Here is a 17,690-nt window from a genome sequence, read left to right as displayed (position 1 = left end):
TGTAGAGATTTGTGTGACTGGCTCCTCTGTCCTTTTCATCTAAACACTGGGTGAGCAGAGTGCAATAATAATGTACTTTCTGCTATTTGTGGGTTTGTTTTATCTTTTGCTATGTTTGTATCTCTAATTATAAAATTAGACCATGGTGAAAATTAGACACCAAACCAATGATCCCGGCGCTAATCTGGAAGTCCAAATTTTACCAGATAGATGTGCAACAGCCAGTTTCTAAAAAGCAGCAAGTCTAAAATGATGGGATATGTGAACACCCATAAAAAAACCAAGAATGCAATTTGCATCAGACTGCGCTAATATAAAGGAATCTACTGCAAGATAGCAGACTTCCCATGCATACATAGATCAGTCATGGCTCCAAAAGAGGAAATCTGTACTAATTTGTTAATATATAAATTTTTAATCTGATATTTCATCACAATTAAAAATACACATAATCTACAGACAAATACAACTCACATTAGTCAATATGTACAATACACAAAACAATAAACCTCTATTGAGCATATATATCTACACTAAAAACCACTTTGCTACTTGTGCATGATATGGCATGAATATTTGAAATCAATACAAAGGGTAGAATGCCCAGAGCAGTCCAATTAGAATATTGATCATGTGTCCACCATACAACAGTTAAATGTCATGTACTGAATTGCCAGCCGAATATTGATAAAACGCTGTACCTATCCGTTGTACAGGTCAGGTAATATAGCATTGTGGTGAGCAAAATAAGATGCCAATTTCTCCAGTGAAATAGGTTAATGCTATAGCAAGTATGGCTAGGCACAAACAATCATACCGTCTCCCTTGGCTCCTGCTGCGCTGATATGTTATCCTCAGCTGTCCTTAGTACAGATCAAGCGGTGCAGAGCCGCTGTATGTAATGGGAGCTGGTTTCTCCAGTTAAAGTGAGCGGGTGTTGAAGCAGGGGTATTTGGAATCAGTAGTCCCTCAATCTCCCCTCATCTCTGCTCACTTGACAGTACCGCCCAGCTAAAATAACAATGCAGATGCCTCTCTGCAGTGACGCCACGGAGAACAAATAGCGGCTGTAAACAAACCAGCTGGTGGTTCCACTGGAGATCGTCCACAAGTAGGAAATGCTGTGTAGTAAGGGGGAATCCACTGACGCGTTTCGCCCCTTTCAGTGGGGGCTTTCTCAAAGAGCTTTGAAAAAGCCCCATTGAAAGGGGCGAAACGCGGCAGTGGATTCGTCAGAGGCTATATTACCTGACCTGTACGACGGATAGGTACAGTGTTTTTTCAATATTCGGCTGGCAAGTCAGTACATGACATTTAACTGTTGTATGGTGGACACATGATCAATATTCTAATTGGACTGCTCTGGGCATTTCACCTTCTGTATTGATTTCAAATATTCATGCCATATCATGCACAAGTAGCAAAGTGGTTTTTAGTGTAGATATATATGCTCAATAGAGGTTTATTGTTTTGTGTATTGTATATATTGACTAATGTGAGTTGTATTTGTCTGTAGATTATGTGTATTTTTAATTGTGAACAAATATCAGATTAAAAATTTATATATTAACAAATTAGTACAGATTTCCTCTTTTGGAGCCATGACTGATTTGTGTATGCATGGGAAGTCTGCTATCTTGCAGTAGATTCCTTTATATTAGCGCAGTCTGATGCAAATTGCATTCATGGTGAAAATTAGGCTATCATGTCTGTGTCAGCCGCGATGACTGGGAAGCGGGTTACGCATAACAGGGCGGTGTGGAGTTGGGGCGGCTAAAATTACCTGGCAGATGCCGATTTCATTTTTAAAAATGTCAAAAAATTGGACTTCAATAAACATAAATAGAATATGTCAAATAATCTTTATAAATCCATTTTTTCCAGGCTGCATATCTGATTTTTTTTTTAATTAAAAGAAAAGAAATATATCTTCTAATTACCATTCATATGAGGATGGACAAGGATGACAATGCGATGACAGAAAAGATATTAAACCTCACCCTGGAGATAATCTACCTGCTGACTGGGGAGGTGAGAGGATCTGGGAGTGTCACAGTGACATCACTTATATCTATAGTAATAATACAGGGACATGACTGGGGAGGTGAGAGGATCTGGAGGTGTCACAGTGACATCACTTATATCTATAGTAATAATACAGGAACATGACCGGGAAGGTGAGGGGATCTGGGAGTGTCACAGTGACATCACTTATATCTATAGTAATAATACAGGGACATGACTGGGGAGGTGAGAGGATCTGGGGGTGTCACAGTGACATCACTTATATCTATAGTAATAATACAGGGACATGACTGGGGAGGTGAGAGGATCTGGAGGTGTCACAGTGACATCACTTATATCTATAGTAATAATACAGGAACATGACCGGGAAGGTGAGGGGATCTGGGAGTGTCACAGTGACATCACTTATATCTATAGTAATAATACAGGGACATGACTGGGGGGTGAGGGGATCTGGGAGTGTCACAGTGACATCACTTATATCTATAGTAATAATACAGGGACATGACTGGGGAGGTGAGGGGATCTGGGGGTGTCACAGTGACATCACTTATATCTATAGTAATAATACAGGGACATGACTGGGGAGGTGAGGGGGATATGGGAGTGTCACAGTGACATTGCTTATATCTATAGTAATAATACAGGGACATGACTGGGGAGGTGAGAGGATCTGGAGGTGTCACAGTGACATCACTTATATCTATAGTAATAATACAGGGACATGACTGGGGAGGTGAGAGGATCTGGAGGTGTCACAGTGACATCACTTATATCTATAGTAATAATACAGGGACATGACGGGAGGAGAGGGGCATCTGGGAGTGTATACAGTGATATTTTGTGTCTGCTTTAATACACAGGATTACACAGTTGTGAAGAAGACATCCGTTGAGTATGAGACACCCAGCAGCCGTCCCCGTGTGTCAGGAGGACTGAGCAGCACCCAGAGCCCCATCACGGTGCCTCCACCTCACTCACTGATTCATGAGAGACACAATGACCAGAAGATCCTGGAACTCACCAACAAGATCATTCAGCTGCTGACTGGAGAGGTGACTGCTGGGAATGGGACATTATTCAGTAACACCAGGGGAAGTGTCTGGGTGATGACTGGAGAGGTGACTGCTTGGAATGGGACATTATACAGTAAAACCAGGGGATGTGTCTGGGTGATGACTGGAGAGGTGTCTGCTGGGAATGGGACATTATACAGTAACACCGGGGGATGTGTCTGGGTGATGACTGGAGAGGTGACTGCTGGGAATGGGCCATTATACAGTAACACCGGGGGATGTGTCTGGGTGATGACTGGAGAGGTGACTGCTGGGAATGGGCCATTATACAGTAACACCGGGGGATGTGTCTGGGTGATGACTGGAGAGGTGACTGCTGGGAATGGGCCATTATACAGTAACACCGGGGGATGTGTCTGGGTGATGACTGGAGAGGTGACTGCTGGGAATGGGACATTATACAGTAACACCGGGGGATGTGTCTGGGTGATGACTGGAGAGGTGACTGCTGGGAATAGGACATTATACAGTAACACCGGGGGATGTGTCTGGGTGATGACTGGAGAGGTGACTGCTGGGAATAGGACATTATACAGTAACACCAGGGGATGTGTCTGGGTGATGATTATCATTGTGTGTGTGTCAGGTTCCTATAAGGTGTCAGGATGTCACTGTCTATGTCTCCATGCAGGAGGGGGAGTATATAGAGGAACACAAGGGTCTGTACAAGGATGTGATGATGGAGAATCACCAGCCCCTCACATTTCTGGGTAAGAGGAGATTGTCATTTATTTGCAGGGGGAGTAGGTATGGGGGCCTCCTATATACACACATCAACTGATAATCACATATATACAATGTGCTCAGTCACTGTGTCTCCTACAGATGGACCCAGTAACAGAAATACCCCAGAGAGATGTCTCCATCCTCTTTATTCCCAGGATTGTACAGAGGAGAATCACAGGATCCTACAGAAGCATCAGGTAGATGAGATTTAGGGTCTGGCCAATATACCAAAGTGACTGTCACTATATGATCTGCAGAGAATCTGAGTTTGTTTTATATACTTAAATTATATAGTGTAGTCTCCATTATTGAAATGAAACATTACTAAAGTTTTTTAATTGTTTAATTGGTTAATAAGCTTGATGATTTGACTGATTTTAAGGCAGAAGATATAGAGGGAGAAGAAGAGACGTATGTGACTGATATAAAGGCAGAAGATATAGAGGGAGAAGAAGAGACGTATGTGACTGATATGAAGGCAGAAGATATAGAGGGAAAAGAAGAGACGTATGTGACTGATATAAAGGCAGAAGATATAGAGGGAGAAGAAGAGACATATGTGAGGGGTGATCAGCAGTGTAAGGAGAAGGAAATCCCTACAGATATCAGCACTGGTGAGTAATAAACAATCGTTACAGAATAAAGCCACATATTCTACTTGTTCAGTCACTACAACAATCTCTTATCCTACACCCACCTCTTTCAGTAATGTAATCAACCCTTATTAGACTCCTATATTCCTATTCCTATCATGTCGCTTTGTGTCACCAGCCCAGAGATCTGACCAGTCTCCTCCACACACTCTCTGGTGTATCTCATACATCAGGAGCCATCAGCCCCTATTATCCTCCTGCTCTTTCGTTTATCATCCGTCTGGGGGATGCCTTACATCTGAGTTATGTATAGTGCTGGTTGGAGTCGGACACTACCTAATTGAAACTGGCTCTAACCCCTTATATAATTCCTCCTTTTCCACCGTAAGCTCAGTTTTGTTTTTAATGCCTTTAGAGTAAGGCACTAAGCTACATAGGTCCTAGCTTTTAGTTAGGTTTTATTTCTTTACTTTGATGTCTTGAATTTGGGTGTTTAATTCCTGGAGACAAACGACAAGCACCAACAGAGAGGGAGTTATATAGATTAGAGGTTTTGTGTGAACCTGTACGGCCAAACTAGGTGCTCATGCACATAGCTTGATTGACCACCTGCGGTATTGTGTGTTGGAACTGAATAAAAATGAGCCTGCGAGCTCTGAAAGCCTATAGCAGAAAATTTTTGGAATAAAACCTCAACCCTTCTGGATGTGTATGAAACAGGACAACCACTCCTGGTTTTTGTCACCCCTCTTCCGCAGCACCAAATCAATCCTATGTAAGACAGCGCGTTTGACTTAGTCCCATGGAAGAGGTGTGACTAAAAACCGGCGTGGGCATAGACCAACCAAATCCAGAACGTACAGTATACCCGAGCCAGGAATACTCTGACCCATAGATTCTCGAGCGACCGGAACCCTATGTCCTGGAACAGGCAAAGGCGTGCAGTCGGGATCCACCTGCCATGATCGCAGCCACAGAAACTTCCTGGTTCAAAACAGACGTACCTGAAAGTATGAAAATCACTTCCAAAGAAGCATGGCCTACATAAAAACGAGGTCTGATTCCAGTTGTTCATTATTTACTCCAAAGCCTCCCCTCTAAACCCACAGTCTGTAGTGTCCCCCCTGATAGGACGTAAGAGGGGTCATTATTTATGTAATTACCAGTGCACTAACATCTAGAACCTATTGTGCAGCACTCTCACACACCTCATCTTGTTCCCTGTCTTCTCCAGATATGTAAGGGGTGGGTGCTAGAGTGACAAAGGTGTGTTATGGTGGGCGGTGGTGGGTGCTAGGTTCACTAGGGGTAGGTGCTAGGGTGGTGAAGGGTAGTGTGGTTAGCAATTTGTGGGGACTAGGGTAACTAGGTGTGGGTGCTTAGTGTTCCCGCTAGGTTGTTTTAGCGGGGCACCGCACCCTGCCCGATTTCTGAAGGGCAGAACGCGCCCTGCCCTCCAGCGCGGTGGCCCGCTGAGACAGCCTGCAGGTTCTGCCTCCACCCGCGGATCGCTGTGTCCCGCGGGTGGTCAAAACGGCGGCGCAGCGGTCACAGCCGTTCACAGTGACTGCAGCGCTTGGGGGCTGCCCGGCATGTCCGTAAGTGCCGGGCACGCCCCCAGGAGTGACGAAAAGGGGACGTGTCATAAAGACACGCTCCTTTTCTTTGGCCACGCCCCCTTTTCGGGCGCGCACTCAAAAATGCACTAGATCTAGGTGCGACGCCCGGCCTGCCACCGGACCTAGAGTGAACACTAGGTGCTATGGTGGTAAAGGGTGGTCTGGGCAGCAAGGGGTGGGTGCTATTATGATCACTAGGTGTCGGTGCTAGGGTGGTCTGGGTAGCAAGTGGTGGGTACTAGGGTGGTGAAGGCTGGTCTGGGTAGCAAGTGGTGGATGCCATGGTCACTACCTGTAGGTGCTTGTGTGGTGAAAGGTGGTCTGGTTAGCAAGAGGTGAGCACGAAGGTGGTCTAGGTACTAAGTGGTGAGTGCTAGGTGTAGGTGCTAGGGTGGTGAAGGGTGATTTGGGTAGCAGTTGGTGAGTGTTAGGGTCACAGGCCTGTGCAATGTGCAGCTTACTTACCATAACTGTGGAGACAACATGTCCTATATCTTTCAGACTTGCACTGTACTTCACTACATTGGGACAAACAGCCAACAATAATTATTTTTTGTATTTTTTGCATTTATTAAATGTTGACATTTTAATTCATTATGTTGAATTATATATGTTATGCAATGTGCAATGTATGCATTGGAATTTGAAGTACCCACATAGAAACATCCACTATTTCCCTATAGTGTTTCCAATACTGATTAGTTTAATTATCTAATTATACAACACTTGTGGAAGTAGATGGGATGACTAGTATAAGAGCATGCCTGTTATTCGTGCCATACCAGCCTCCTGACAAAGTCGATGACGAAACGCGTTGGTAGGTGGTTTGGCATTGCTTTCTATTACTGATCGAATAGCTGACGGAGTCCCCGGAGACGTTCGGGTGATATTCAGGCTTCTTAATTTTTATTACTTGCGGTGTTTTCTGACCGCTGATTGGGGTACGCATATTTATTGAAAGAGCTTTATGTCCGCTGTCTGCAATAAAATCTGTTCTACAGTTTCATACACTATGTTGCGCCCCTTTCTTGCTCTCAATTTCAGATATATATATATTTATCTATTAGCAGTTTTTCTTTTTGTTTTCACTTTTTGTAGGACTATCACTATTCCTCATTGGAACTAGCAGCTATTTTTTTCCTATACACTCAGTGATCGTGGTGAGCGACAAAATTTGTGGGTCCCAGGGACCCACCACTTTAAAAAAATGGGGTCCTACCTGACCATTTCTGGATCCCATCATAATTTATGCTTTAGAGCTCCCCATATGCCTCAGACCTCCCCACATGCCCCTAAAATGCAGATCTGATAACCCCAACAGCATCAGATATCCCCACAAGCCCCTTAAATGCATGTTTTAATGCCTCCATGATCTTTCAGGTAATATGACTTGTCTGTTCACAAAACCCATAGTGAATAAGTAGGCTTACCATATCATCCCTTTATATATACATAGGCTCACCATATCATCCCTTTATATATACATAGGCTCACCATATCATCCCTTTATATATCCATAGCCTTACCATATCATCCCTTTATATATACATAGGGTTACCATATCATCCCTTCATATATACATAGGCTTACCATATCATCCCTTTATATATACATAGGCTTACCATATCCCTTTATATATACATAGGCTCACCATATCATCCCTTTATATATATACATAGGCTTACCATATCATCCCTATATATATATATATATATATATATATATATAGGCTTACCATATCATCCCTTTATATATACATAGGCTTATCATATCATCCCTTTATATTTACATAGGCTTACCTTACTATCCCTTTATATATACATAGGCTTACCATATCATCCCTTTATATATACATAGGCTTACCATATCATCCCTTTATATATACACATAGGCTTACCATATCATCCCTTTATATATACATAGGCTTACCATATCATCCCTTTATATATACATAGGGTTACCATATCATCCCTTTATATATACATAGGCTTACCATATCATCCCTTTATATATACATAGGCTTATCATATCATCCCTTTATATATACATAGGCTTACCTTACTATCCCTTTATATATACATAGGCTTACCATATCATCCCTTTATATATACATAGGCTTACCTTACTATCCCTTTATATATACATAGGCTTACCATACTATCCCTTTATATATACACATAGGCTTACCATACTATCCCATTATATATACATAGGCTTACCATATCATCCCTTTATATATACATAGGCTTACCATATCATCCCTTTATATATACATAGGCTTACCATACCATCCCTTTATATATACATAGGCTTACCATATCATCCCTTTATATATACATAGGCTTACCATATCATCCCTTTATATATACATAGGCTTACCATATCATCCCTTTATATATACATTGGCTTACCATACCATCCCTTTATATATACATAGGCTTACCATACCATCCCTTTATATATACATAGGCTTACCATACCATCCCTTTATATATACATAGCCTTACCATACTATCCCTTTATATATACATAGGCTTACCATACTATCCCTTTATATATACATAGGCTTACCATATCATCCCTTTATATATACATAGGCTCACCATATCATCCCTTTATATATACATAGGCTCACCATATCATCCCTTTATATATACATAGGCTCACCATATCATCCCTTTATATATACATAGGCTCACCATATCATCCCTTTATATATACATAGGCTCACCATATCATCCCTTTATATATGCATAGGCTCACCATATCATCCCTTTATATATACATAGGCTCACCATATCATCCCTTTATATATATATATATATATATACATAGGCTTACCATACCATCCCTGTATATATATATACATAGGCTTACCATACCATCCCTGTATATATATATATACATAGGCTTACCGTATCATCCCTTTATATATACATAGGCTTACCATATCATCCCTTTATATATACATAGGCTTACCATATCATCCCTTTATATATACATAGGCTTACCATATCATCCCTTTATATATACATAGGCTTACCATATCATCCCTTTAAACTGGGACACACATGGATTACACAGGTTCTGTGGCTCATTAAAACCAGGTGAAATCTAGGCATGAAGTCAGCCAGTCACAGAACCTTTGTAATTAATTCATGAGTCCCGTTTTAAAGTGATATTATGGTTAGCCACTTTAGGTAATAGGCATATTTATCAAAGGATAAATGCCCGGTCTTTACACATTATTTTGCACATTAATGACCTTTACACATTATGCCACACATCAAAAAGCCCAGCCTTTACACATTATGCCATGCAGTAATACCCCTTACAAAATGATGCCGCACATTAATGCCCTTCACACATTATGCCGCACATTAATGTCCTTTAGTCCCCCTGTGCAGTGCCCCCAGGAGTAGTCCCCCTGTGCAGTGCTCCCAGGAGCAGTCCCCCTGTGCAGTGCCCCCAGGAGCATTCCCCCTGTGCAGTGCCCCCAGGAGCATTCCCCCTGTGCAGTGCCCCCAGGAGCATTCCCCCTGTGCAGTGCCCCCAGGAGCATTCCCCCTGTGCAGTGCCCCCAGGAGCATTCCCCCTGTGCAGTGCCCCCAGGAGCAGTCCCCCTGTGCAGTGCCCCCAGGAGCAGTCCCCCTGTGCAGTGCCCCCAGGAGCAGTCCCCCTGTGCAGTGCCCCCAGGAGCAGTCCCCCTGTGCAGTGCCCCCAGGAGCAGTCCCCCTGTGCAGTGCCCCAGGAGCAGTCCCCCTGTGCAGTGCCCCCAGGAGCACTCCTCCTGTGCAGTGCCCCCAAGAGCACTCCTCCTGTGCAGTGCCCCCAAAGCACTCCTCCTGTGCAGTGCCCCCCTTATGCCTGTCAGACCACCTATGCAGTCCAATGAAGGTATCTGCCCCCCTAATAGGTGTGAGTGACCTGAGCATTAGGCCCTGGGCCACTTAAGGGCAAATAGGTGGGCCCTCTATTGACCTGGGCCTAATGCCCAAGTCACACACCTATTTGGGGGGCATATACCTGCAGTTGGGCCTAATGCCCCCTATGTTGGCCGGGCCTTGTGCCCACCTTTAGACCCACAGGCCTATTGCCTGAATTTATCCCACGGCCTAGTGCCCGACAACCCTGGTGGTCTAGGAAGGAGTAAAATACTGGTGGCCCATGGCCGCCTACCGGTGCGGTGGAAGAGGCTGCGGGGGGGAGCTTCGTTAGCTCTTATGCTTTCCTCCCCCGCAGTCCTCTTCGGTCCTCAGCTTCAGTCTTCTGCCACTGGCCCGCCCTGGCCAGCAGCACCGCCTCTTCTTGATCACGCTGTCTTCTGGCCTCTTGCGCGGCCGCCGGAACTGTTGCCGCACCGCTCTTCCCTTGTCTTCGGGAGGTCTTCACTCCTCCCCTCCGCCGACCGACTGAACGGTACCGCTCAGCGGCATCTATTAAAGACGCGGCGAGTGGACGGGGCTATGACGCGGCGAGCCACGATTGGCTCGTCGCGTCTGCCTCCTATTGGCTGCTGGACCGCAAGCCAAAAGCTCGCGGCCAGTACCAAACAACCGCCGCCGCTACTTGGCTTCCGGGCAGCGAGCTCCGCTCAGCTCGCGCCCGGAGCCAAGCTTCTCTCGCCGCCATTGGTGGAAGGGACCAGGCGGTCCCTTCACCAGGTACCCGCCGCGGTGGCTTACCCGGCGCTGGGAACAAACACTGTCCCAGCGCCGGGCACGGACGCTGTGCCGATGCTAGGATCAGACACTTGATCCCAGCACGGCTTTCCACAGCAGCAGCCAATGAGAGCCTATCTATCAGCGTCGTGTCTGTTACTGCAGGGGACGCGCTGTGCTGCAGCCAGCTGTCAGGGATTGGCCACAGGACAGCGTGTCCCGGGGACCCGAGTACTTTAAATAAGTGGGTCCCCAGTGCCCGATAGCGGGTAAAATACGAGCTATAGCGCATTTTTTTAAACACTGTACACTAATATACAATTTTTTTTGTTATATTTATATGTAGGATATATCCCATCCATAATCTATTAGTATTTTGAACATGATTTTATTAGCACTGAGGCATTATTTCTGCCTATTTATCTTGTGTGAAAATAAATGACGGCTTCATAAAGACATATAGCCTAAATGCTGAGGAGAGGGATAGACCTATCACCCTTTGCCTATAATTTGGGAACCGGGTGAAAGTTCCCCCTTGGGCATTATCTAGGGCTGGCCGGCTCCTGTGCTAGTAAGAAGTCCCTAGAGTCCAAGGGGTCTGCGCCATTTAGTAAGGCTTATTGCTCTAATATGGCAAACTCCCTTTGTTTCCTTTCTTCTCCTATATTTTGTGTATGAGAGTGACCGGTACCAGCCCAAAGTGTTCTGCATGATGTATTAACCACATACCTATGGGAATAGGGGTGAGATAAATAATGATTAATGATGCCTTTGCTGTGGGAAACTTGGATAACTATTTTATTTCTACCAGATGGACAGAATACAAGGAAGACCTCAGAAGGACATCTCGTTTGGTCTCCAGATTTTAAATTAGAAGATAACCCCACACAAGGATCTCCGGAAGAAAACCGCATTAGCCTAAATATACATCCACCACTTCTTAGTGCAGATATATCATCTGATCCCTCTATTCTTGGGGAATGTACTTCTGGTAACTCACATATTGATCTACATAGTACAGATCATAGCGGTGATACAGTCACTTCTGATTGTGGAAAATGTTTTACGCCCAAATCAGCTCTTGTTAGACACAAGAGAAGTCACACAGGAGAGAAACCATTTCCATGTTCTGAGTGTGGGAAATGTTTTCCAAGTAAATCGCATCTTGTTACACATCAGAGATGTCACACAGGTGAGAAACCATTTCCATGTTCTGAGTGTGGGAAATGTTTTACAGATAAATCAAATCTTTTTAGACATAAGAAAACACACAGGTGAGAAACCATTTCCATGTTCTGAGTGTAAGAAATGTTTTACAAGGAAGTCAGATCTCGTTACACATCAGAGACGTCACACAGGTGAGAAACCATTTCCATGCGCTGAGTGTAAAAAAAGTTTTGTACAGAAATCAGAACTTATTATACATGAGAGAATTCACACAGGAGAGAGACCGTTTTCATGCTCCGAGTGTGGGAAATATTTTACAGAGAAATCCTCTTTAGTTAAACATCAGAAAATTCACATAGGTGAGAAACCGTTTCCATGTTCTGAGTGTGGGAAATGTTTTAGAAGGAAATCAGATCGTGTTATACATGAAAGAACTCACACAGGAGAGAAACCATTTCCATGCACAGAATGTGGGAAATGTTTTACAGACAAATCCTCTTTAGTTAAACATCTGAAAACTCACATAGGAGAGAAACTATATCCATGTTCTGTGTGTGAAATGTTTTACACATAAATTGTCTCTTGTTGCACATCGAATAACTCACATGGGGGTAAAACCATTTCCATGTTCGGAGTGTGGGAAATCTTTTGCAAAGAAATGTGATCTTGTTACACATCAGAGACTTCACACTGGTGAGAAACCATTTCCATGCTCTGAGTGCGGGAAATGGTTTACACAGAAATCACACCTTATTGTACATCAAAAGAGTCACACAGGTGAGAAACCATTTTCATGTTCTGAATGTGGGAAATGTTTTATACAAAAATCACATCTTGTTATACATGAGAGACGTCACACAAATGAGATGCCATTTCCGTGTTCTGAATAGGGATGGACATCAGGAGCTTGGTGTTGAATGATTGCCAGGCTTCTGACATCGAATCATGCGATACAATAGCTACTAGCTATCGCATCATAACCATGCGATTGTATAACCATCGGTGGCTACACTGCATAGAAAAACAGCTGCAATAGGCACCGAAGCTGAGCTGCAGACACCACTTTCAGGTGTCCTCAGCTTAATTCATACACCCATCGTATGTGCGTCGGAGGCAGCAACAGATAGCTGACACCCATTGCAAAGCCGATTTTCGATTGAAAAAGTACTTTAATCAGACCAGAAACATTGATTGTTGCTAACCATCTGTTTCTGATATCCATCCCTAGTTCTGAGAGTGTAAAGCATGTTAAACAGTAATCGGCTCTTGTTACAGATCAGAGAACTCAGAATCATTTAGGTGCAATAAGTGCAGAAATCGCTGTAAATGATCACACCCGTAGTTAAATCGTTATCGCACCCGTGATTTCGTGGTAAATTATCGTACCTGCAATAATCGGATAGTGTAAAACAGGCGAAAAGTTTTCACCATTTCAGACCAGGTGAAAAAAAATGCAAAATCCCTTTTTGCCTACAAATGTGGGGATTTCTTTCCGAACCCTTTGGACAGCCCTTCCCTAATGATAAAGTACCCCAAAGGTTTTTTTGTAACTTGCGTTATTTGGCAAAAAATCACTAGTCAAGTTTTGGGTTATAGAATCCTACCTATCTCTATACCCCTAAAATCACTGCTTAGCGTGGCACACAATAATAATTGTAGACCAGCCCAATTGTGGTTCCGAAGCACAAAAAGTTATATTAATCAAAGAAATAATACACGCTTTGATCTAGACAATAAGCGTAAATACAATTATCATACAAGGTTACAGCCAAATACGTATGCTTGCGCCCTGATACCAGGTCCCAGCCGATCAATCCAGATGTCTGTGGTCATCAAACAGGTAACGACAACTGGCCTAGTCCATTGCGCAAACATATATACTCTTACAAGATGTATCAACACAATGGGGACAGACAAACACTATTCATTGGTTCTTGTTCCAGCTTGATCTTCTCATTGGACAGTTCATATGGTGTCATTAGGGGCATTTGGTCTTGGAGTTGTTTCTTTGTGTAGTCTTCCCTCTGCATAATTAATCTAAAGTAGCCATTTTATTGCATACAACATTTCCAAATAAAACCATAATCTCTTGATGATACATATTTCGGGACACACGATGCGGCTCCCCCGTTGTCAGAACTGGAAACCTGCAAAGAAACAGAGCATCAGTTTGATACCAAACATGGTGTGTTTACATTGTTCTATATCTTAGATATCAAATACATGCATTTCGTATTATAACTTATATCTTTAACATAAACCATATTGTGTAGGAACCTTTTATAAGTGTAAATATGTGTATATGATTGTGGTCGCTAATGTGTGTCTATATTTAAAGGAAATGTTCGTGAAAGTGTATATACCTCACTAAGGTCACATGCGTCCATGGGTACTTAAATAAGTATATATACAATTATCAATGTGTGTATATTTATGATTATATGTAAATATGTGTTGTGCGTCTACACACAGTGCAAAGGGTGCACAATGTGTAGGGGTCATATACGGCGCAAACTTGCGCTGTATGCGTGAACACATACAAGCGTTTACGTGTTCGCATCTATGTAAGTGAGGACGCCCGTGAGCGTCCATGTGTACTTAAGTGGTTACACATACAAGTGTTTATGTGTATGTAATTTAGTGTATTTGTGATGAATTAATATATAAATATATTTCTGACATATTTTAGAATTACAGTACAAGATGTAAATGGGAGTCCACTTGTATTTTCTAAACGGGGGAAGAGAGAGCCACACCTGCTTAAAGGTGCCACCTAATTAACTAATTCAATGGTTTTTCCTCTACCTATTCACAGTTTAAATTCCAGTTCCTTTGGACTAAACTAGTACTGAACAAAGAGGCTTACAATTGCAAATGACTTGCAGGTTCTTGACAATGACTCCTAATTTAAATTTTGAGCATACTAGTTTCTTGTGTACATTTCAATTATTTTTGTTACAGGCAAATTGTATTAGTATGCAAAGTTTTTACAAACACCCACAGACACAAAAACCTATTTTTCCAGGCTCTGACAAAATTCTATAGTGATATAAATAAATATTTGTGCGTATACGAATTGTGCTGACGCAGGGTAGCGTCCAAGCAATTCGTCATCAGTCATTAGTTGATTAAATTGTCAGATAATAATTGCAAGCAATCATATCCGGTTATCTGATTTCGACAGGGTGAAAAAAAATAGTTGAAAATGGGTTTAACATATTGGGTCAAAAAGTGTTTTAAACATAGCAAGTTTCTGCAGCAGGTGTTGTCTTAATGGTTTTAGATGTGCTCTTTCTACTTCAGGGTCCATAGGGGGTCCACAGGGTTGACCTTGGGGTATAGGTTGGGAACCAAATCCGGGCACCACGCAGTTAAAGCTTTTAGCTCCCAGGATGCACTTGGGTCCACTCTCCCTATAACCCCACCCCCAAGCCAGAGGCACCTCAGTTTAAGTTGGTGCCCGGCCGGAGTCGGGTCACCGTTTAGTGCAGTGGGGAGCTGATTAGCAGCCCCTAAGCTATATTTTTTCTAAAGGACAAAGTTTTTTATTTTTACTTTGGATTCTTCAGAGCGGCAGCGTCAGACTGTCCATAGGACGTCTAAGCTGCTGCTCCGTCACCCCGCTGGCGCTGAGACGCCAGTACAGATCTGGGGATCTCAGCGGGACCCCAGAGTCTGTACTAGCCGGACTCTGCGGTCGCCCAGGACTCCTGCCGGATCCACGGGGAGCAGGTAAGGCGCGGGTCACCGCTTGCGGTGATCCGCGCATTTGAAATGCAGTCCTGTGCCTCCTGTCTCTGGGGACAGACCGGAGGTGCCGGCAGTGGCGGCGGGCCCCCCATACCCCGTGTGTCCACTAGACCACCAGGGACTTAGTGTTCGGTGCAGGGAGCCGGCGTCCCGGGGGTTAATAGCCGGCCAGGGGAGGCAGCCTTCCCTGTTACAGCGGCTCCTCCCCTCAGCTCAGCGCGCTTCAGTATTATAGTCTGGCGTCGCTGAGCTGCTTCCTCCGCGGGCCACGCTTCTTCTGAGGTCTCCAGTGGCCATTTCTTTGTGGTGCAGCAGAAATCTCTGGAGATGACAGTGAGCCCAGTCCCCCTGCGTACCTCACCATCAGGTCAGTGTACACAGCGCTGTAGCCTTCCCAGACACTGAATCTGGGTAAGTTGAATGCAGTGTAATAGTGCAGTATATTATATGACATATATATGTATATAGTATATATGTGTATATCTGCATGGTATGTGACTTATGCTAGTGCTGACTGTACTTTATTCTCTCACCTGTCAGTGTATATCTATCCCTTTTCCTTATCTGCCTTAATACAGCTGTACTTAGGGTGGTTCTGAGGCCTCACATTTATATACTTGTTAATATTTGTGAGGTTTGTCACATACTGTTGCGTGCTGCAAGTTGCCATATTTTGAGTGGAACTGTGTGTTGCATACGCTGAAAATGGGTCCCTGCAGCTAATTTTTAGTATCAGTCAGGACCAGTATAGCGCTGCTTGATCACAAGGCTTGGTCAGATATGTCTGACCAGGAGATAGAGCGTTATACTGCACCCATTTTTACTATCCTGCAAGCCATGTGCTGCAGGTGTTAGTGCGGAGGATTTAACTCTTAAAGGGTTCTGTATGTGGCGTCATCGGGTGCCGGCCCCTTTCACGACCCCCTTGGGTGGTTTGTTTTCTCGGGATCCTCTCAATTGCGGATCGCCGGGCGGGCCCCATTGTTGTACCTCACTTGGGGTTACTTCACCATACTGCCCTCTTCATCTCAGGGTATCTCGCAGTTTCTTGCACATCCCCTGTGACACAGACTACCGCTCCCTACAGGGGTTTTTCGAGTATATGAATTCTCCCTGGTGCCACAATAGTCTGTCATGCCCCTAGCAGGGATTACCACAACAGCCACCCTGGGTGGATGTCGTTTTTCTACGAAACGCAAATTGGCGTGGTGGACGCCCTGTGGTTACTTCCCAGTTGGCTCTGCCGTGAACTGGATGCTGTTTTGGGCTCTTTCCCTCTTACACGGGGGGAAGCCTATTTCAAGTATTATTATCCCTGCTTTAGGGCTGGTAGCAGGTTCATTCTGGTTAGAGTGAATGTTGACCTGCACCTGTATCATACACCCTCAGTATTACGTGCCTTCTGGTTCCCTTTTGCTGACTAGCGTGTGGATCGCATGGCGGGACTCTGGCTGTTGCCAGATATGAGGTATTACAACAGTGTTTGGCCTCCTGTCCCAAATTCCCTAAGGGTCATCACGAGCCCCTCCTGGGGTGGATGGGCGTGTTACTCGTCTGATTACAGACATTACTACGCATCCCATTCCTGCGTGGTCGGATTCTTCTGATCCGTAGGTGGTAACTCTGCCTGAAATCAGTATACTCGCTTTCAGGGGTTGTTACCCATCCTACCATGGCTATAGCATGGTTGGTTAATACTATTGCATACTGAGCTGATGCATTTGTAATGTTTTTTCCCCTCCAACATGTCTGGGGTTCAAATGTATTTTGTCGCTCACATAATATATGCAGTTGTCATAGGTGGACATGCCTATATTGGATATCAGTCTCCTAACTTTCAGAGTTCCGGCTGCGACGGTATCCTACGTAATACCCTATGGCTGCGCTCTGGGAATGCAGAGGTGCAGATACCATCTATAGGGTAGATCTTGTTGGGTCCTGACCTTGACAGTGGCAGTACAAATTTCCCGCCTTCAGCTATGCCCACTACAGGGCCTCAGACTAAGTCTATTAAGTCTTTTTGTCCTCTGGGTCAGCCTAAAGGTCTGTTTCTTCATAGACTGTCGGCCTTTA

General features: G+C 44.1%; 1 pseudogene; it reads left to right on the top strand.

Annotated features, from left to right (window-relative positions):
* The first annotated feature begins 1,953 nt into the window (after positions 1 to 1,953).
* LOC148512040 (uncharacterized) lies at positions 1,954 to 12,757 on the top strand (annotated as a pseudogene).
* Positions 12,758 to 17,690: the final 4,933 nt, after the last annotated feature.

Source organism: Taudactylus pleione, unplaced genomic scaffold, assembly GCF_031769625.1.
Source record: "Taudactylus pleione unplaced genomic scaffold, aTauple2 ptg000285l, whole genome shotgun sequence".
NCBI lineage: Eukaryota > Metazoa > Chordata > Amphibia > Anura > Myobatrachidae > Taudactylus > Taudactylus pleione.
The sequence above is the reverse complement of the archived record's forward strand: the minus strand, read 5'-3'. Positions and strand labels throughout refer to the sequence as shown.